Genomic DNA, 22,855 nt, shown 5'->3' with positions numbered 1-22,855 from the left:
ATTTGAGTATTAGCTGTTGCACACAGTTAATATAGAATATATTGCAAGGAGCCAAGTGAGATAGCTCTGGGGTTATGAGACCATGTAGAAAAAGATCAACCAGTATCATGGATTTGAGTCTGTTCATAACTTTAATAACATAGGACATTGTATTCCATAATCCATGGTGCGGCTGTTCTGCTATAAAAGGCAGAGCAAACAGTGTGTTGCAAGCACAACATGAACTTTCCAAATATTGTGCTGTGAAATGGACACTGCAAGCCTATGTGTGTTTGTTCAGAACTACGTCCCACTGAGTTTAGCTAGACATACTCCAAAGCATAAGTTCGCAGCCCCAATTAATTACACACACACACACACACACAGAGAGAGAGAGAGAGAGAGAGAGAGAGAGAGAGAGAGAGAGACAGAGAATTTTGGGGGTAGATTCTCCTAGAGACAATGCGAGCGCAGATTTTGAGGGGGATGTTTTTAACTGTCACTTGGTAGCAGACATTGGGAAGATAGGGAGGAATGCGAGAGACTCAAGCTGTGTTCACATTCCTATTTAATGTGCATTCACACTGTTTCACATGATGTTATCCAAAATGCATATGTACCCTGTGCTTTGTTACCACTGTTTGATGTGTTGCTCCTCAAACAAGCTTCGCATCCACTGGAGTCAAAAACCATTCCTAATTTGTCTCTAGCCAAGGTGTGAACACCTTTGCATTGGGGAAAGACACCCCTGCCTGTCAATGCCTCCTGGTGTGTGATGACGGGCACTCATCTCTCTTGGGAGACAATGGAAGAGTGTGGCTTTAGAGGTGAAGTCAAACCATAGGAGAGTTGCAGCGCCTGCTGTGGCTGTTAAGACTGATACGGGAGAGACATGTTGTGTTGATACAGGAGAGATGTGTTGTGTTGCCCCTGGGTCAGATGAAGGCATTCTGTTGTGCTGCTGTCATTCTTCCTCTGGTCCTTGTGATGGATACATGACTTGACTTTCTCCAGCCACTGCGGTCATCTTGCAAGGGATTTCCAAACAGAGGGGTTGATGTTGCCAGCCATCATGTTTACAGATATCTTTGTAATGCAGAGCCTGAAGCCTGTAGCGCATACCCTTGGGGATCCTGACATCTTCCATCCTGTGGACATGACCAAGCCAAGGTAGAAGTCAATGAGACAGGAGTGGGAATGTTGGCTTGGGAGAGAGCACATCTTTGTTTGAGACTCTGTCCAGCCATGTGATGCCCAATATCTTCCTGATGGGTGTATGTGGGATGAATTGAATTGAAGCCATGGGATGTGGGGAAGAGCTGCAAAACACACCAGAAAAACAACAACTTTGCTGGTGATGCGAACACACCCTCTGACTGCACAGAGAACTGACAATTCATTTGTGATTCAAGGACCCGATCCCCAGTTGGAGGAATAAAAACACGTGGACACAGTGTATAAAGTTAATGGGCAAGAAAAGGCCACAACTTTATTGATTACAGCATGTGAGAAGGTATTGGTTTAGGCATTGGACCACGGAAGATTTGACTTCACCCACTTGGAGAGGGGTGAGTCTGAAGAGGGGTTAACCACTAGTCGGGGGAGCCTGTTAATGCTAATACAACTATAAGCTCTCCCCTGATGTCACCGAGGGTTGTGCCATGGCCCCCCGCCACACAGGCATCAGACAGGCTCCATGACCGCTGATTCCTTTAACGGAATACCCAAAATTGAAGGGGTAGGCGATGGCCACACCTTGCCCTTCCACACACCAACAACACATTCCAATGCCTAACCGCCACTCGAGGCGAAAGGTGAGCGAATGGGCTGAATGGCTGGCGCGGCTGCATTTGAGCAGCGAAACCATGCCTCCACCAAGCCCCCCGGTTGGGTGCTCAACTGGGGGCGTGGCGCGCCAGCCATGTAAATGGAGCAGGGGGCAGGAATCGTCTCCCGCTCACAACCCCTCCCCTCCAGAAGGAGGAGAGGCCTTGGCAAACTGTGAGGCATCTTCCTTTGGCATATATGGAGTATATGAAACAGGGTCGTTTACCTTTTTTGACCAAGGCTACCAGTACTGTCAGACACAGCATGAGAGGACTCACACTGTCTCCTCTTGACCTTTCTCACCTTCGACCACAAAGTACAAGTGACAGCATTTACATGATGGGACCCTTGGCCAGCATCAATGGCCAGGCAAAATGCCCAGCCTTTGCCAGGGTGTGCTGCCAGTCATTTTGGCTCATTTTCCCTCACAGCTTAGGTATATGCAAATCAAACTTTCAGCAGGGATTCAATAAAGCCTAGTGTGCTTCACATCATATTACAGGAGCAGTGAATGACGCAGCAAGTGATGGACACACATAAAAGGAAAAAAGAATGGCATGTATTGGCCTGGCATGTATTGAAAAAAGGCAGAATGCTAGAGAGAGAGAGAGAGAGAGAGAGAGAGAGAGAGAGAGAGAGAGAGAGAATGTTTTGGAATCATCTAGCTGCTGAGCAGCAATTTACATTCAAAGAAGCATGACAGTAAGGCTATTTAGGGCTGTCATATTTCAAGAAGTGAAATCCAGACAGTTGTTGACCCACAAACTTGTTGAGCTTTTTTCCCCCCCGGGTCACCGGAACAAAAAAACAGAGCCACCTGCACCTGAGCATGATACAGAGGTTTAATTTATTATTATTATTTATTTATTTAGAAAAGGTAGGTTGGCCTCCTAGAAAAAAAGTTATGAAGCAAAATGTGCAGGAACCCTTCCTAAGCAATTTCTGTGAGATGAACCAGTCTGGCTGCTCCCATTTGTGGTTTTTTTTTATCTCATGAGTGAAGTCAAAGTTGACAAGTGTGCCATTTAGACAGCAGGTGACATGAATCCTAAAGAGCTCCTGTTTTTCCCTGCGTCTGTCTCATTTTCTAGTCCTTGGAATCTCCAAAATTTGCCCTTCCTTTTTTTCCTGGCAGTCATGATACATCTTTCCTGTGGTGGATTCCCCTGAGATCAGGTACTCTGGTAAGTTATTTTCTGCAGTTATTTTCTACACAACAAGTGCAGGTGCACATTAAAGAGCTCCGCCCCACCTGACCTCTGCTATGGTGAATGCAGGATTGTATAGAAATGCGCTGAGGGGGACAACTTCACTGGTTCTCATTCTGTCTGTTAGACATTTTATTACATGTGTGGCCACTGATTTATTTTGAGCCCTCGCCCCCCGGTAACACTTAAAAAATAATAATAAATTTTGCATATGTTACAAATCATATGCAAATTTATGCAAATTGGTGTCTCCATTTGCAAATGGGTTGGAGGGTGCAAACCACATGCACAATACTGGAGACTTTTCTTGGTATCCCTACTTGTTAAAGTAAAGGTAAAGGGATCCCTGACCATTAGGTCCAGTCGTGGCCGACTCTGGGGTTGCGGCGCTCATCTCGCTTTATTGGCCGAGGGAGCCGGCATACAGCTTCTGGGTCATGTGGCCAGCATGACTAAGCTGCTTCTGGCGAACCAGAGCAGAGCATGGAAATGCCATTTACCTTCCCGCCGGAGTGGTACCTATTTATCTACTTGCACTTGGACGTGCTTTCAAACTGCTATGTTGGCAGGAGCAGGGACCGAGCAACGGGAGCTCACCCTGTCACGGGGATTCGAACCACTGACCTTCTGATCGGCAAGTCCTAGGCTCTGTGGTTTAACCCACAGCGCCACCCGCATTCCGGTGTCCCCCCCTACTTGTTGGATCTGACTAAAAGCCCAGCTTCCCATGCCCACAGTGGCTAACCAGATTCCCATGAAAAATACTATCAACAACCTCCATTTAAAATGTTGAGTTTTTTTAAAAAAAACATGCCAAATTTTTAATATTTGCCATGTTTAAATGTAGCAGACTGTTGTTTTAAGGTGATGGAAGCGGCTGCTCCCCATTTACTGGTTCAATACATCTTGATTGTGCTTTTCATTCGTTCAGTGGTTTGTTCAGATTGTTGTAAATGCAATTTGTCTGACAGCTCTGAAAAATTATTTATTACACTTGAAGGCAATAGTCAGATGCCACACTTAAATTCAATCCTGTTTTGTTTCTGCACTTCTTACATCTATAATTTAAATGCAAAACTGATGTTGGCTTGAATGTACATTTGATTTCTCAATGGCTCTCTCCCATTTTCTGTTCCGGATGACACATTTCATGTTGGAAACTCCTTGTCATTTCCCCCCCCTCCACTTATGACTTGGAATATGTTTAAAAAGAATGTAATTTAGTTTGGAAAATGGAAGAGCGCCATTGAGGAATCAAAAGCACATTCTAGCCACCCTCCGTTTTACATTTAAATTATAGATGTGAGGAGTGCAAAGAAACAAAAAACAAACAAAAAAAACCCAACCCAAATTTAAATGTGGCATCTGACTACTAAACACAGCCTCCAGCGTTAATGGAGTGACTGCAGTTTATCAGTATGTTGATGGCACACAGCTTCACTGGAATCAGGAGAGGCCATGAAGGTGTCGCTATCTACATGGTGCCTAGGGAACAACTAATATCAGCAAGACAAAGGAGATGGTGTTGGACTTTTGGAGGAAGAGAGGAGAACTAGCCCTGCTGTACATCAGGGAAGGATGTGGAGAGAGTCTCTTCCTTTAAATTCCTAGGAGTTTACCTCAGTGAAGACCTTACTTGGAAAATCAATACAACCCAGGTGGTTAAGAAAGCCCAACAGAGACTCCATCTCCTCAGTGTATTGCGAAAGAACGATGACAATCAACATTTGATGATCTCCTTCTACCGGTCATCAATAGAAAGTGTCCTTTCATACTGCATCAAGGTGTGGTGCGCTGGTTTGACATCAACTGATAGGAAATGCCTACAGAGGGTGGTGAATACAGCACAAGATATTATGGGCTGTCCCATGAAGCTGCTGGATGAAACAGCGGAAGAACTTTGCCTCAGGAAAGTGAGGAAAATTCTCAGGGATGATTCACACCCTGGCCAGCACTTTCTTGATCTCCTGCCCTCAGGCAGAAGATATAGAAGCATGATTAGTCACACCAACAGGGTAAAGAACAGCTTCTATCCGTGGGCTGTTAGGCTGCTGAATGAAAAGATAACAACAGGGCAACTGACTTTCGGGTTTGGTGTGTGTGTTAGTAAACGAGGAGAATTAAGACTAAGAGAGCTGAGTGGGGGGTACTTGTGTAATCTCACTGTATACAAGTTGTACAAGTGACAATAAAGTACTTCAATTTCAATTTCACAGGTATCTGGAGACAGTGGTGAACTGGATGGGGGCCAATAAACTGAGACTGAATCCTGATATGATGGAAGTTCTGAGAGTGTGTGATTCCCTTGACTGGGAATTAGATGTATGTTATATGTGCTGTTACGTGAAGGATCAGGTTCATAGTTTGGGAGTACTCCTGGATTCCACCTTGTCACTGATGTCTCATGTGTCTTCTGTTTATGCCCAGATTAGCCTGTCCTACCTGAAGGAGCGTCTCCACCCCCATCGTTCAGCCTGGACACTGAGGTCCAGCTCCGAGGGGGCCTTCTGGTGGTTCCCTCACTGCAAGAGATGAGGTTACAGGGAACCAGGCAGAGGGCCTTCTTGGTGGTGGCGCCCACCCTGTGGAATGCCCTCCCATCAGATGTCAAGGAAATAAACAACTATCTGACTTTTAGAAGATGTCTGGAGGCATCCCTGTATAGGGAAGTTTTTTAATTTTCGGTGTTTTATTGTGTTTTTAATATTCTGTTGGGAGCGCCCAGATGGGCAGGGTATAAATTATTATTATTATTATTAGTCCTGCATCAACAGAAGTCTAGTGTACTGATCAAGGGAAGTAACAGTCCCACTCTATTTAGCCTTGGCCAGACCACACCTGGAGTCCCAAGTCCAGTTCTGGGCACCACAATTTAAGATGGATATTGTCAAGCTGGAAGATGTGCAGAGGAAGATGACCAAAGTGATAAAGGGTCTGGAAACCAAGCCTTATGAGGAATGGTTGAAGGAGCTGGGCATGCTTAGCTTGGAACAGAGGAGGCTGAGAAGAGGTATGATCGCCATCTTCAAATATATAAAGGGTTTTCACATGGAAGGTGGAGGAAGGTTTTTTTCTCCTGCTAGGATCTGAACCAAGTGATTCAAGTTACAAGAAAGGAGATTCTGACTAAACACCAGGAAGAACTTTCTGATGCTAAGAGCTGTTTGACCTAAAATCTCCTTCCCCATCACCAAGCATTTTGGACCCCACAAAGGGCAGTGGCAACACCACTGTGGGCTGCCTTTTCAGTACTGGTTCCCCAGTTGTGGAATTCTCTCCTTAGTGAGCCATGTCTGTCTCCATCATTATGAACTTTCAGGGTGAACCTGAAAACATTCCTGTTGACCCAGGTATTTGGTAGCTGAAGAATAATGTTCCTCGCAACTTAAATGATCACTGGATGGAATTATGCTCTTAACCAGGGGTCAGCAAACTTTTTCAGCAGGGGGCCGGTCCACTGTCCCTCAGACCTTGTGGGGGGCCGGACTATATTTTTTGGGGGAAAATGAACGAATTCCTATGCCCCACAAATAACCTAGAGATGCATTTTAAATAAAAGGATACATTCTACTCATGTAAAAACACGCTGATTCCCAGAGCATCCATGGGCTGGATTGAGAAGGCGATTGGGCCGGATCTGGCCCACGGGCCTTAGGTTGCCTACGCCTGCTCTTAACTGTAAATGCTTTTAGAAGGTTTTAACTGTTTCTGTTTTTAGAAAGTTTTCACTGTGTTAGAACAATTCGCTTTGTTTTTTAATTCTGGATCTGCTTGCCACCCTGGGTTCCCTAGGGAGGAAGGGCAAGGATATAAATTCAATATCAAAAAATAAATCCACGGTCATAAAAGTTTGATTATGAACTGAGTGTCCTCCATTCAATATCATGCATTTCAGCACTAAAATCTCCTTTTTGCCAGGAACAATTTCCTGCTCATTAGAACTACTAGAACTGTTGTTGCTGCCTGTTTGGTACAATTCAAACAGGATGATAAGCAGATTGCACTTGTCCTTCTTATATTTCATTGATCTTTTTTTCAAAAGCTCTGTGGTATGTGTAAAAATACAGATTGGAGATACCCACAGTTTTGCTGCCTTTAGCAGAATGAGGAGAAAATAGCTTACCTCAAAATTCTGGGGGAAATTTCTGAAGGTCTCAGATGGGCACAGCCCAGGGCAAACCTCATAAAGAAGAAGAAGAAGAGGAAGAGGAAGAGGAAGAGGAAGAGGAAGAGGAAGAGGAAGAGGAAGAAGAAGAAGAAGAAGAAGAAGAAGAAGAAGAAGAAGAAGAAGAAGAAGAATTATTTATTATTTATACCCCGCCCATCTGACTGGGTTTCCCCAGCCACTCTGGGCGGCTCCCAATCAAATATTAGAAACACAATACAGGATTAATTAAAAACACAATATAGGATAAAATAAAATAAAAATAAAATAAAATAAAATAAAGGAATTACTTTTGCCCCTGTGAAAGCATATCAACCTTGAAGTCTATCAGTCCTGCAATTCCATATATTATGTTCATTGTTGATAGTGGAAGGAATAAAATTTGAGTAATACAGAGGATACAGAGTGTCTCAGAAATGGCAACCTGGACCAACAGCCAACCCCATTGAGTTCAATCTACTTTTGTTAGAAGTTTAGAAGAGATGAAAGAAAGTGCTTCTTCATGCAGCACATAAGTCAAACTTTGAAACTCACACCCCCAGGAGGCCACCAACTTGAGTGGCTTTTAAAAAGGATTGTACACTGTGGTGTTTGCCTCCTAGGATGGGTCATAAGGAGAGGGTTAAAATAGGTGTGATGTGATTGGCCAGTGAGAATGCAAGGGGGGAATAAAAGGTAGAGTGGGAGGTTTTGAAAGTCAGTTGAGGAGAGTTGAGGTTTGGGAGTTGAAGAAGGAAGAGGGAGGTTTAGGTGTGGGTTGGTAGAGTTGTATTGTGAGAGGGTGAGAGGAATTGTGAGGTGGAGTCAGATAGATAGTTGGAATAATCAGTTTCGAGTTGTTAGGAACTAAGAATAAGAAACTGCCAAGTAAAATTAACTGTAACCATAAGCTTGTTCCTGCATTTAAAAATAAACTTGATTATTTGTTTATGTTAACAACTGACTGGACTCCATGTGTCCCCGTGAGATACGGGGTGGTGGCAGCGGAAAAAGCAATTGCAGTGGTGGCACAGGGTCAATAGACCGTCAAATGTCTGGGGGCCCTGTGTGTGATCGCCACATACACTTTCATGGCAGAGGGGCTTCCAGTGACTTCTAGCCGTGATGGCTGCACACACACACACACACACACACACAGTTGAAGCCAGCACTGCTTCTGAAAACCAGTTGCTGGAGACCTCGAGATGTGAGAGATGTGATCTTGTGCTCCTCCAGGCATCTGGTTGGCCACTGTGAGAACAGGATCCTGGACAAGATGGGTCATTGGCCTGATCCAGCACCCTGCTCTTATGTTCCTATGTTTAAGTGTGAAGAAGATGGCAGCACAACCACCATCAAGCCAAGGCACAAACTGTTCGCAGCATTCTGTTCTGGAGTAAAGTGAAAACCTAGCACATAAAACTCTTAAGACAAATTTCCCCTCACAGTTTCTCATGTTTCTACATGCCAAACACTCCTGCTTTGTGACATAGTTGTGATGTATCGATGATGCTGTTGAACAATGTATTGTGGGAAATGAGGTCTTGAAAGTTCACGCAACCCCATGCTCAGGGTTGCCACTCTTTCTGTGCTTGACCCTAGTTGCAACAAATAAAGATCAGGTCTACTGACCGCTGTTTTGCTTCAGTAACTTGGCTGGAGACTCCTTCTTTTGCTGACCAGAGAAACCCAGGATTTTTTCCTTATCAGTGGGGACCTACCCACCCTAGAAAGACAGACAGACAGATTATTAAAATTCAATTTGGCCATGAGTTTGAACTCACTATAGACCCCAAATGATCAAACAACTTTGGAGACCAGTAAGTGCTTTTTTTCTGGGGGTACTCAAGGGTATGGAGTCCCGGCACCTTTTTTTCTAGAAGAAAAGAAGTACTGATGGTACTTAATTATATTATAGAAGAGTATAAAGCAGGGGTCAGCAAACCTTTCAAGCAGGGGGCTGGTCCACTGTCCCTCAGACCTTGTGGGGGGCTGGACTATATTTTTTTTGGGGAATGAACGAATTCCTATGCCCCACAAATAACCCAGAGATGCATTTTAAATAAAAGGACACATTCTACTCATGTAAAAACATGCTGATTCCTGGACAGTCTGCGGGCCGGATTTAGAAGGCGATTGGGCCGGATCTGGCCCCCAGGCCTTAGTTTGCCCACCCGTGGTATAAACCATCCCAAAAGTTTCTGTCACACTCCAATCCATCACTCAAAACATCTATGTAAGCATAATGGGGCACACCAACTTCGCTCCAATATCGCAGTTGACTCCACTCCCAAGTCAAGGTCCAAGATTCCAGAAGCTAATACTTCACTAGCTCAGGGAAATAGCTTTTGGATTTGTAAACATAAAAAGAGGACTGTGGATGCGTAGTCATGCCAACTTTTGTCTGGGCAACACCCACGGCTGGCATGTGACACTTCTCCCCTGAGGGTTGGTCAAGAGGGAATGGAAAAGTTTTTTGGGACAAAGAATGACTGCAGGCTAAAACAGGCTGTGTTCCAGCCAAGTGCCAGACGTTACAAATGATCTGGCTAGCTATAGGCCAATAAGTCCCTTCAGCATAATCAGTAAATTATATGCTAAACTTCTACATGATAAATCAATAGCCTGAGTAGAAAAGAATGAGCCTCGGTTTAGGCAAGACCAACCAATCTTAGATCCTTTCTTTTTATCATCTCAGTTAAGAAATGTACTAGAAGGTTTAGGAGCCAAGTGCTTAAAGCACGGATTGGCTCAAAATCTGCCGGACTGTGGGAGAAATCGGTAGCTATTGCCATGGGCAAAAGTTTCCTCCTTTTAATGAAACAACAATATTACACTTTGGCTCCAAAGTGGCACCAGTGCCAGATTTAGTGTGATGTGGGTACTTCCCTCAAACAGAGACACTGAGGTCCAGCTCCAAGGGCCTTCTGGCGGTCCCCTCACTGCGAGAAGCCAAGTTACAGAGAACCAGGCAAAGGGCCTTTTCGGTAGTGGCACCCGCCCTGTGGAACGCCCTCCCACCAGATGTCAAAGAGAACAACTACCATACTTTTAGACGACATCTGAAGGCAGCCCTGTTTAGGGAAGCTTTTAATGTTTGATGCATTACTGTATTTTAATATTGTGTTGGAAGCCGCCCAGAGTGGCTGGGGAAACCCAGCCAGATGGGCAGGGTATAAATAATAAATTATTATTATTATTATTATTATTATTATTATTATTATTATTATTATTATTATGAGGCAGAAGACTGGGGCTGGACATTTCTGCCCTGAATCATGTCCACCATGGGGCAGCCCCTTGAACGTGTGTCAGCTATTACAGTGCAGCTCACAGCAACAGCCAAGCTGCCCCACTGCACACATTCTCCAAATGCTTGGATACTATTGGAGAGATGGGCTGGAGAGTGAGCTGGGCTGGAGCATGCTTCGCTTTCTCATGCAGAGATGGCCTTGCAAGGCTGGACCAACATTTGAATCGGTGGTGATGAGACCACCTCGCTCTCAGTGACTTGGCTTTGTCTGAAAAGGCAAGCCTTTTGGGTCTCCTGCATTAGTGTACCTGGCAGGTATCTCCCAAACAACCTTAGACATAGTGCCTGAGGACATCCAGGGAGATTCATGGCTGAAGGAAGATTTAACTTATGTACTCAGATCTCCCCAATCCAAGTCTCGGGGTGGGGGCTTTTCCTGCATGTCCTACTGTGCTGCTGGCCATTGGGACAAGCACAGCAGGAAGAAAATCTCTTATTTTATGTGGGTGGGTTGGACAAAACATTTACTACACTCTTGGTCATTCATATTTTGTGCTCAGGTTTTATTTGATAAGGTTTGTGGTACAAACTTGACCAAAACTCCCCCCCCTTTTAATTGCCCTCGTTGCTGAAAAATGACAAAGGGGTGTGTGTGTTAAAATGTAATTGCTTTCAGTTTTATGGAGTTCTTTTGAGATAAAGCACTGCGTGATTTCTTTTCTCCGTATAATACTTCAGTTTGATTAAAGCTTTATTGAGGAGAAATTTCACATGAAAAACAAATTATCCTGCACTCTTTGCAGCATTAGCTGCATTTGTTTAGTGCCAGATAATGGGCTCTCTCCCTGCAGTTTCACTGCACTCAAGTCCTTTATCACACAAGCAGAATTTCGATTAAATCAAATTTAATTTGGGCCGCGAAAGTTAAAGCAGTTGCTTCAGTTAGCCAGAAAAAAGCTCCAAACACTTAAGAGAACTATTATGCATGACTAAACAGTGCAGGGTTTTCATTGGTCAGTCAATCTTTTTCATCTTCGGGAATTAAATAACGTTCCCCCTTGCGACATGTTTACTTTTATCAGCTTTATATTTCTTAGGGTTTGACAGGATCTAAAATCCATGCTGCGCTTTTTAACCACCAACTATTCCCCTGTGGCCACACATGCTAGGTCACAAACATCTGGCTTGCTTTAATGTGACCAACAGAGAGAACTCAGATGGGGCTATGCAGATGAGTGGAAGGAACTATGGGATGTAAAGAGGAGGAGCCAGTTTTAGGCTCCTGGGTGAGGGTGACCATGGGTAGGAAGCAAACAGGGGAGTATGAAGTGGGAGGTGGCGGGGGCGGGCTGTCCTGGGTGCCACTCTGGGGTGGTGGCAAGATGGCCCCTGCCTTTCCCCACCTGCAGAGCGGCCAAGGGCACTCACAGTCAGTATGGGCACCGCTTGACTCTCACACGTCATCCATACGGGCTGCTGCTCTCACACAGCAACCGTACGGGCTGCCACGCATGCGCAGTCTGTACAGGAAGCCACACGTGTGCAGTCTGTATGGGATGCCACACACGCACAGTCTGTACAGGATGCTGCACATGAGCAGTGTGTACAGGATGCTGCTCTCCGTGCAAGCAGCAGCTCATACAGATGCCACACGCCTGGGGCATCCCGCACAGTTGCCATGTGAGAGCGACAGCCCATACAGATGCTGCACGAGTGGCGCCCATACTGACTGTGTGCGCCCTTGGCTGCTCTACAGCTGTGGGGAGGCCGTACGGGATGCAGCACATGCACACTCTGTATGGATGTCACACGCACGTCGCCAGGCAGTTCGCCCCGCCCGTCGGCGTCCCACCCCGGGTGCGGGAGAGGGTTCCTCCGCCACTGGAAGCAAATGTACCCCTCACCCCAGTGAGTACCTGTTTACACTCTCCCCGCTAAGTGAGTGGTTGCAATTCATTCAGGACATAGGGATGACAGAAACCTGGAAGTATTTTAGTTTGCATTATTTCTGCTATAAATATGGGTTCCCTGAAATGCCTATTCCTAGGACGCGGGAGAAGCTTTATTTTACCACTAACAGTTTTTAGACTAACCACTGGTAGGGATCTTTCCGAAAGGGGGGTAGAAGAAGAACTAGCAAAGGTCTTCTTCTGCAAAGGCTGGAACTGGTACACATTGCTTCAGCCAGTTTTTGCCCAGCTATAGATCTCTGCCAGTCACTGATCCTGATAGAGCCAGCCTCTCTAGCATGACCCACCAAGGTTAACACAGCCCACCAACCATGTTTAGTGGTCCAGCAAGAGGCAAGAAGTTTTGCAAGCTGGAGAAAAGTGGTTCACAGCACAATGTGAATTGGCAGTTTTGAATCCAAGGAGCTAGCCATGGAAGACATGGGACCCTCTTGGAGTGTTAATGCTGGAAACCCCTCCATCCTAGATCCAGGCTGTATAAAAAGGCAAAGGACCTTTGACAGTTAAGTCCAGTCGTGGACGACTTTGGGGTTGCGCGCTCATCTTGCTCTATAGGCCGAGGGAGCCAGCGTTTGTCCACAAAGAGCTTCTAGGTCATGTGGCCAGCATGACTAAGCCGCTTCTGGCAAACCAGAGCAGCGCACGGAAACACCGTTTACCTTCCCGCCGGAGCGGTACCTATTTATCTACTTGCACTTTGACGTGCTTTCGAACTTCTAGGTTGGCAGGAGCTGGGACTGAGCAACGGGTGCTCACCCCATCGCAGGGATTTGAACCGCCGACCTTCTGATCGGCAAGCCCAAGAGGCTCAGTGGTTTAGACCACAGCGCCACCCACGCCCCTTCCAGGTTGTATGTATGCAAATAAGCCGTATATCATAAAGACACCACCATCTCCACTGTGCCTCGTTTCCAAAGGAAACACGAACCTTGGGAAAGTGCCGGGACCCCAGGAATCTCACACTGCTGTGGAGATTGGGGTGGCATCTAACAGAGAGTGACCCTTCACGTGGAAATAAGAAGCTAAGAAGCTGAACTCAGAGGCCCTTTGTTTGCCATCTAGCACCACAACCCCTGTCTCCCAGGGTTTCCCTATAATGAGCAAAGGCACACCCTGGACTCTTATGGAGATTCTGTCAGGCACAAGTTCAGCACATAGGTTTTGTCCTCCAGAGTGTGACTGATTTTTCAAGTGGCGTTTACCCATTGATCTGGCTGTAGGTGAGTCCCTAGTGCTGTTCAAGTAGACAATTATTTTTAAAATGTGCTTCCACAATGATGACTCTTAGGATTACACCTCCCATTTCACACAGAGACGGGGAATGCAACTACTGTGTGCCATTAAATGGCTATAGCACACACAGTTCCTAATTTAAAGAACTCGTTTAATAGTGTACCCCAGGATCCATAACTGTAGTCAGCATAAATAATTCTGCTAACTTGCCTCTTCATTCTTTCCCCCCCCCAAAAAAACAAACTTTTGTGATGCTTAAAACTGTCATTTTAATTGCAAGCCTATAACTCAGAAAACTTTATATGATGATATTGATGTTTTTAACAACTTCTGTGTGTGCAGTATGCATGTGAATTGACCAAGGATAATCCATAATGTCTGCATAATCAGACACTCATAAATTGGGATTGTTATTTATCTTGGCTAGACATGAGGCCTGCAGGGACATGCACAAGAAATTCAGAATATCAGGATGTTTAGATAATCATGGAGGGCTATCTCCAATTTTATTTGTCTTTGCTACAATTCTGCAATTTTGTGAGACACTCAGTATTCACATTTTGTCTTGAACTTGGCCACAGGAAAGAAATCTGGGGGCATCTGACTTCCACTGACTTCCAGGAGCACTGGGGGTGTAAAAGGAGCCCTCGTTTGGAGGGACAACTTTTAATTTTACATGCTGGCGGTTCTGGGTTTGAATCCAAGGCAAAACACCATGCTAGGAAAGAGCAGAGCCTGCCCTCAACCACAACTGAGCCAACCAGCAGGAACACTGCATGAACCAGTCCCTGGCCCACTCAAAGGGCAAACAGTCCATCTTGCACGCTCCCTCCCCATGGCAACCAAGGGAACCAAGACGCCATCCTCTCTCTATTACCTGATAGGTCAGTCTTGACAAGTAGCATCCTGTCAGGATTCATGGCTCCTCCTTCATTCCTTACCACCCCTCCCCCCTCTCATGCACCCCCCTCCTTCATAAACCCAGCAGGATTGCCCACCTCACCTGAGGAACCTCAGAGGCCCCATGCCCTCACTGCCCAGGGAAAGTGACTGAGGGACAAAAAAAGAGGCCGCTGCCCCTGAGCCCATCCCTCTCTGGAAGCAAGACTGACTAGGACGAGGGGAAAGAACACTTATCTAATAATAATAATAATAATAATAATAATAATAATAATAATAATAATAATTTATTTATACCCTGCCCATCTGGCTGGGTTTCCCCAGCCACTCTGGGCGGCTTCCAACAAAAGATTAAAAATACATTAAAACATCAGTCATAAAAAACTTCCCTAAACAGGGCTGCCTTCAGATGTCTTCTAAACATCAGATAGTTGCTTATTTCCTTGACATCTGATGGGAGGGCGTTCCACAGGGCGGGTGCCACTACCAAGAAGGCCCTCTGCCTGGTTCCCTGTAACTTGGCCTCTCGCAGTGAGGGAGCTGCCAGAAGGCCCTCGGAGCTGGACCTCAGTGTCCGGGCTGGACGATGGGGGTGGAGACATTCCTTCAGGTATACTGGACCGAGGCCATTTAGGGCTTTAAAGGTCAGCATCAACACTTTGAATTGTGCTTGGAAACATACTGGGAGCCAGTGTAGGTCTTTCAAGACTGGTGTCATGTGGTCTCGGTGGCCGCTCCCAGTCACCAGTCTAGCTGCTGCATTCTTGATTAGTTGTAGTTTCCGGGTCACTTTCAAAGGTAGCCCCACGTAGAGCGCATTAGCGGGAGATAACTAGAGCATGCACCACTCTGGCGAGACATTCTGCAGGCAGGTAGGGTCTCAGCCTGCGTACCAGATGGAGCTGGTAAACAGCTGCCCTGGACACAGAATTGACCTGCGCCTCCATGGACAGCTGTGAGTCCAAAATGACTCCCAGGCTGCGCACCTGGTCCTTCAGGGGCAGAGTTCAGGGGTGTGGGGAGACCCCCACACCCACCCGCCCCCTGTCTCCCAAAAACAGTACTTCTGTCTTGTCAGGATTCAACCTCAATCTGTTAGCTGCCATCCATCCTCCAACCACCTCCAGACACTCACAAAGAAATGCCACATATAGCAAGATGTTTATTGAGCAGCATCTGGGATGGAAGAGATCTTGGAAAGAAAAGATAGAGTTGCCAACCAGTCATTCCTCTGTTATAGCCAATGCTAGCTCAGGCCAGCCCCCAGAATGTTCTGAAAAGAACTTTCTACTGATTTCTTCTCGGAGTTGATCTTGGATATATTCTCACACCCTCACTGTTTGTTGTGTAGATTGGAGGAATCATGAAGCTGGGGGTGAAAGTGTCAATGTGCCCGTGGAGCAGTTGGCAAGCAAAAGGGGAGATCTAACACTCCATCTCTCCATTTTATGTACTCCTAAGAGGTAAATATAACTTCTTGCAGATGGTAGCTTCAAAAAGGCAATACCAAACATCACATAAAAACATTGTTCTCTCTGACACATAAATATCTCCGACTGGGACAATCTGAGTTTGCCAGTGCCATGTTCATGATGAACAGCCCCTTGCTAGATTTTATCTCTTTCCAGTTGGATTGGGGGAGGGGAGGGAGCCCTGAAGTGGCAGGACTCCAGGCAGAAAATTACCCTCCAGGTCTCTAGTTAATTAGTTATTTTTTAAAAAAAGAGAGGAGGAGAACTGTGATTTATCAAGGGAGCAAAAGGAAGTCTGAAAGGGTGGAACTCTGTATATAAAATTTAAAATACTTCAAATGCCACAAGAGTTACTACATGTTATGTAGAGGATTTAATGTAGTGGAAGTCAAGGCAGCAGCAAACCTGCTGATTCCCCCTTGAAACTCAACCCTGTATACCTGAAAGAGCATCTCCACCCCCATCGTTCAGCCCGGACACTGAGGTCCAGCTCTGAAGGCCTTCTGGTGGTTCCCTCACTGCAAGAGGTGAGGTTACAGGGAACCAGGCAGAGGGCCTTCTTGGGGGTGGCGCCTGCCCTGTGGAACACTCTCCCATCCTTCTACTTCTCAAGAAGAGAAGTAACTATACAAGTACAGTCATACCTCTTCTTACGTTCAGGTCAGGTTACGTTCTTTCAGGATACGTCCTGTGGCGACCTGGAAGTAACGGAATTGGTTGCTTCCGGGTTTCACCGCTCGCGCATGCGCAGACGCTCAAAATGACATCAGGCGCATGTGCAGAAGCGGCAAATCGTGACCCACGCACGTTCTGCTCATCTTGCGAATGGGGCTCCAGAACGGATCCCGTTCGCAACCAGAGGTACCACTGTATTTGAAGACACCTCAAGTATGGATAAGTTTTTAATGTTTGATGTTTTATTATGTTTTTGTATATGCTGAGATTAGGGGTGTGAAATGTAAGATAAATGTTGCTAGAGTTATTGAAACTTTATTTCCTCTGCTTTCAGAACATCTTTTGCTCTTGCAGGAACTTCCAAATTCCAGATTTGCCTAGAAATATATGTCACCCCTCTTTGGATAATTTCACCAGCCTACATATTCCCCAGAGCATTCATATTTAACTTTTAGCCAAAACGTAGTGTGGCACATCACTGCCACAACTGCAGCATCTGTTAGGATTTCTCCCCAGAATGCAAACAAACAGTACAATGCAGAAGGGAGGTCTGTGACACACCCCTTAGGCCTGCCCAGCTCTCTACCCGCCACTTGGGAATACAGTGGTACCTTGGGTTTAGAACTTAATTCATTCTGGAGGTCCGTTCTTAACCTGAAACTGTTCTTAACCTGAAGCACCACTTTAGCTAATGGGGCCTCCTGCTGCCGCCATGCAATTTCTGTTCTCATCCTGAAGCAAAGTTCTTAACCTGAGGTACTATTTCTGGGTTAGTGGAGTCTGTAGCCTGAAGCGTCTGTAACCCGAGGTACCACTGTACTTTTAAAATGCCTGAAGCACAAGTAGCTTGCACCAGTTTGAACGGGAAGACTTGGTAGGGAAAGCAGCAAACAAAATCGAAAAACTATTATTCTGGAAAAAGTGCTGCAGTGATTAAATGCCATTCCAGCATCTGGGGTGGAAGGTATGCTTTAGCATGCGGCAGCAAGAACAATTGAGAATGTGGCAGCACCTACCAGATCTAGCTAAGTAACTGGAGCAAAAATCATTATGGACTGGATATAAGAAGCTGCTGGGCTCCAGCTTCCATCGTTCCTAATCATTGTCCATGCCAGCTGGCTTTGATGGAGTCCAACAACATCTATAAGGACAGAGATTCCCATCCCTCTTTCACATACTTGCTACAAGAAGCAGCAGTGTAACAATGGCGTAAATCCAGAGAATACTTTGCCACATGGAATGTGAATCCAGGAAGAAACTATTCCTGTAAGAATATTTTTTAAATGATATGCATCAGGATTATGCTTTCATTTAGCGCCTGAAGTGGAATCTATTTCTATTGTCACAAAGCAGTATCAATCTAGCTTTTTCTTTTTCAGAAAAAGAGAGCATTGTGCTAACATTAGTTTAAAACAAAAACGGATGGGATGTTGGTTTGTGCTATTCACTCAAACCAAATTTTCTCATCAAAGAGACTTGGCTTGTTTACCATTTGCTACCATTAGAGATAAGGGACGTGGGTGGCGCTGTGGTCTAAACCACTGAGCCTCTTGGGCTTGCCGATCAGAAGGTTGGCGGTTCGAATCCGTGTGATGGGTTGAGCTCCTGTTGCTCGGTGCCAGCTCCTGCCAACCTAGCAGTTTGAAAGCACGCCAGTGTGAGTAGATAAATAGGTACCACTCCGGCTGGAAGGTAAACGGCGTTTCCGTGTGCTGCTCTGGTTTTGCCAGAAGCGGCTTAGTCATGCTGGCCACATGACCCGGAAAAACTGTCTGTGGACAAACGTCGGCTCCCTCGGCCTGTAAAGCGAAATGAGCGCTGCAACCCCAGAGTTGTCTGCGCCTGGACTTAACTGTCAGGGGTCCTTTGCCTTTACCTTTTTTTACCATTAGAGATGGTCAAACAGGAAGATCCCCAGAGAAAGCCTTACAGCGCTGCAGTGTTGGCACAATTTTTTTGCAGTCTAGAATGAAATTTATTCAGACTTTTAGGGTTTCTGCTGCTTTTTCCAGCACGCTGCCATACATCTGGGTTTTCCTTGACATTTTGCCGATTTGGCAAAATTGCCCCCTTTTACACCCGAAACCCAGGACATGTCAGGAATTTTCCTGACGTATGGCAAGCCTATCTTAGGCCAGCTTGCTTCTCAGGATTGCTGCAATGCTATGCAAGTATATTAGAATAACCTATGAACATAAATTTGCTTTTGCTTTTTTCTGTATTTTCTTCTTTTCTTTTTTCTTAATTGTTTCTTCTTTAATTTTCTTTTTGTAGTATGAGATTGTAAATTCTTTGCATAAGTGTGTAATTTACATTAATAAAGACTATTTAAATTTTCCAAAAAAGGAAAAAAGAATAACCTCAGGCACATCGCCCTGAGCTTCCAAGTGGAGAATACAAACCATGCTAACAAATAAATATGATGTTTAGATAAGGTAGAATGTGCACATCACGGCAATGAAACAGCATGCTAAGAAGGACGATGCTAAAAATTAGTAACGTAGATGAGGAAATGTGAGCAAAATATTTGAGCTTAAAGGAGAAAAACTACGGTACTTCTGTCCCTTTGCTCCAACATTGTGCCCGAGTACCAGCCTGAAAAAAAGAAAGCACACATTTTAAATAATAAAGGAAGACAAATGGATCCACTTCTCTCTCTTTTATCATGTGTCAACTGCATTTTCCACTACCAAAGCAGCAGCCTATTGTTTTCCTTCAGGTTCATCATTTTTAAGTCACAAAAACATTAACGTTTATCTACCCCGTAGATCCTCCAGGCCACTGGAGAGGCAGAATCCCAGAACACTATCAATTTCACACTGTTCTCACTTGCTAGTTTTTGTTTTTCTGTTTCACTGCTGCACACCAGTTGTTGCCTGTTCTTTGGGACTCAAATAAGGAACATTAAGCATGTTATACATCTGATCTGATAGGAAGGGGCAAGGAAATAATGTGCTTCACTAAAGGCTGCTGAGTAATCTCAGCAGTCATGGGAGAGCGCTGCTTGTGGATCAGTAGCCCTTTCAGAAACAGAAAGCAGCAGAAATAAATGGACATATCTCATAATGGACTGGAGGGATGCAGGAAGTCAAGGACCCCTCAAGGATCAGAACTGGGTGAGCTAGAATCATAAAATCATAGAGTTGGAACAGTCACCTAGTTCAAAGATTCCTTGCAATGCAGGAATCTCAACAAAAAGCATCCATGACAGATGGTGTGTGTGTTTTGAACTTGTTCATAAATGATCTAGAATGAGCAGCGAGGCAACACCATTTGCTGATGACATGAAATAGTTCAGGGTGGTTAAAACGAAAAAGCATCATGAAGAAGTCCAAAAAGTTCTTCCAAAAAGTGTGGTTAAGAGTGGTGGACTCGTAATCTGGTGAACCGGGTTCGCTTCCCCACTCCTCCACATGCAGCTGCTGGGTGACCTTGGGCCAGTCACACTTCCTTGAAGTCTCTCAGCCCCACTCACCTCACAGAGTGTTTGTTGTGGGGGAGGAAGGGAAAGGAGATTGTTAGCCGCTTTGAGACTCCTTAGGGTAGTGACAAAGCGGGATATCAAATCCAAACTCTTCTTCTTCCCAAACTGAGTGAATGAGCAGTAAAATGGCAAAAGCAATTCAACGCAAGCAAGTATAAAGCAACGCACATTGGGGCAACCCCCCCCCCATCCAGTTAACATTGGGGATGGGAGAGGAATTTGATTCAGTTGGCATTTAAAGCAAATTTTATCAAATTCACAGTTTCTGAAACAACATGAGAACTGAAACACATCCATCCTTTGAAATTTGCAGACCCAACTTTTGCAATACAGTTCTCCAACCAACCAAGTTTAGAGAAATGCACATATTAGGGGGAAATGTGTAAAAATGTATATGTTAGTGAAAATAGCATACAAAAATGCATTATATTAGAAGCTGCAAAAATAGGTACATTAGTCAAAACAATAGACAAAAATGTGCTTATTGGGAGAAACTCACACTAAAATGATTAATAATTTTCATGAGGGGTTTATTTTTTATTGCAAATTGCTGCAGAAACCGGAGAACGGGATTCAAGATTACTGCAAGATGTACATTATGAAAAAATAATAGCAACTGCTGATGGTATTATATATAAAAAAGAGAAGTTATGCCAATCAGTTCAGTTCATAATACGGTTCACAAAATTCTCCCTTTCTGGATATTGAATTTTGACATTCTGGGTGCAGTGTTGTTTTTTAAGAGAGTTCAGAGGAAGATTATAAATGCAGAACTCATATACCATTTAGAGTTTCTAGGATTCTGGACTCCTGCTGGGAAACAAAAATGCATTTATTTTCTTTCCAGTTTAATCCACTTTTTTAAAATAAAAAATGGCTTGGAACCATTGGGATTGGGTTTTTACAGTTACTAGGCTGGATCAGGTATTACAACACATCCAGTTTGGGGAGAAATGGTCCGAGCTGCCATCTGAGGGACCAGTATTTATTGAAATATTCCCAGTTTGTTGCATTTTGGCAGCACAAGTGAGGGACCCCAACTCACTGATTTAATACTATGCTTTCATTTGCGTACTAGACTCTGAGAATTTCTGTGGTGAAAATAAAGGTAAAGGTACCCCTGGGGTTGTGGCACTCATCTTGCTTTACTGGCCAAGGGAGCCGGCGTACAGCTTCCGGGTCATGTGGCCAGCATGACTAAGCCACTTCTGGCAAACCAGAGCAGCGCACGGAAACACCATTTACCTTCCCACCGGAATGGTATCTATTTATCTACTTGCACTTCATGCTTTGAACTGCTAGGTTGGCAGGAGCAGGGACCGAGGAACGGGAGCTCACCCCGTCGCAGGGATTTGAGTCGCCGACCTTCTGATTGATCGGCAAGCCCTAGGCTCTGTGGTTTAGACCACAGCGCCACCTGCTCTCTGATTTAATACTATGCTTTCATTTGCATACTAGACTCTGGGAGCAAGTGCATACGCTCCAAAATTTCTGCAGTGAAAATAGGGATGTCCTATGCGAGAGGAAGGGACGCGGGTGGCGCTGTGGGTAAAACCTCAGCGCCTAGGGCTTGCCAATCGCATGGTCGGCAGTTCGAATCCCTGCGGCGGGGTGAGCTCCCGTCTCTCGGTCCCAGCTCCTGCCCACCTAGCAGTTCAAAAGCACCCTTAAGTGCAAGTAGATAAATAGGTACCACTTTATAGCGGGAAGGTAAACGGCGTTTCCGTGTGCTGCGCTGGTGCCGGCTTGCCAGAGCAGCTTCGTCACGCTGGCCACGTGACCCGGAAGTGTCTCCGGACAGCGCTGGCTCCAGGCCTCTTAAGTGAGATGAGCGCACAACCCTAGAGTCAGACACGACTGGCCTGTACGGGCAGGGGTACCTTTACCTATGCGAGAGGAAGAAGAAGAAGAGGAAGAACAACAACAACAACAACAACAACAACAACAACAACAACAACAACAACAACAACAGTAACAACTTTATTATTTATACCCCATCCATCTGACTGGCTTGCCCCAGCCACTCTGGGTGGCTTCGAACATATATAAAAACTTAATAAAACATTAAGCATTTTTTTACATAAAAAACTTTACAGGGCTGCTTTCAGATGTCTTCTAAAGGTTGTATCCCCTTGGCTCGGGGGTCACATAACTCTATACCCTCCAACATTTCTCCGATGAAAATAGGGATGTCCTAAGGGAAAGCAGGATATTCCGGGATCAATTCAGAAACCAGGACGGCTTCTGTAAATCCAGGACTGTCCTTGGAAAATAGGGACATTTGGGAGGATCTGCAAGTAATTCAAATACTGAATAAATAATAAGCATGACTTGTCTGGTGTTACCTGAGGAGTGTGTGTGTGTGTGTGTGTGTTCAAGAGAAAGAGTGCTACTTTCCAGACTTACAATTCTTGTTCTGATAATCTTACGTGTAACAATGCCTGATTCTCAGTCCCTACACAGATACCAGAATGAAAAGCTATCATGCCAGTGGCTAAACTAGGCTGCTATTTGCTTGTTGTTTCCTGAGAAATATTCCTCATTTTACGTTGCTCTTCTGCAGGGAATGAATAGTAGCAGAGGCCAGAGGGAAGAAAATGCATTTCTTTAATTCAGCAAACACTAGAAGAGACCCTGGGGTTTATATGGGAGGAACGGGGGAGGTGGTGCTTTCTGATTGCTCGGTTCTTTGCTAGCTTAAAGGGCCCAC

General features: G+C 45.1%; 1 long non-coding RNA gene across 2 annotated transcripts in view; it reads right to left on the bottom strand.

Annotated features, from left to right (window-relative positions):
* Positions 1–530: 530 nt before the first annotated feature.
* LOC310748237 overlaps positions 531–22,855 on the bottom strand; it is a 32,054-nt gene continuing 9,729 nt past the window's right edge. The window contains exons 2-3 of one of the 2 annotated variants that reach the window (XR_014541234.1): positions 8,791–8,884; positions 531–1,298 (exon numbers count right to left, since the gene is read on the bottom strand). This is a non-coding gene — a long non-coding RNA (uncharacterized lncRNA). Of the gene's footprint in view, positions 1,299–8,790; positions 9,625–22,855 lie in introns of those variants that run through there. The other variant, XR_014541235.1, reaches the window with a different exon arrangement.

Source organism: Podarcis filfolensis (genome assembly GCF_964270895.1).
Source record: "Podarcis filfolensis genome assembly, chromosome: 13".
Taxonomy (NCBI): Eukaryota; Metazoa; Chordata; class Lepidosauria; order Squamata; family Lacertidae; genus Podarcis; species Podarcis filfolensis.
The sequence above is the reverse complement of the archived record's forward strand: the minus strand, read 5'-3'. Positions and strand labels throughout refer to the sequence as shown.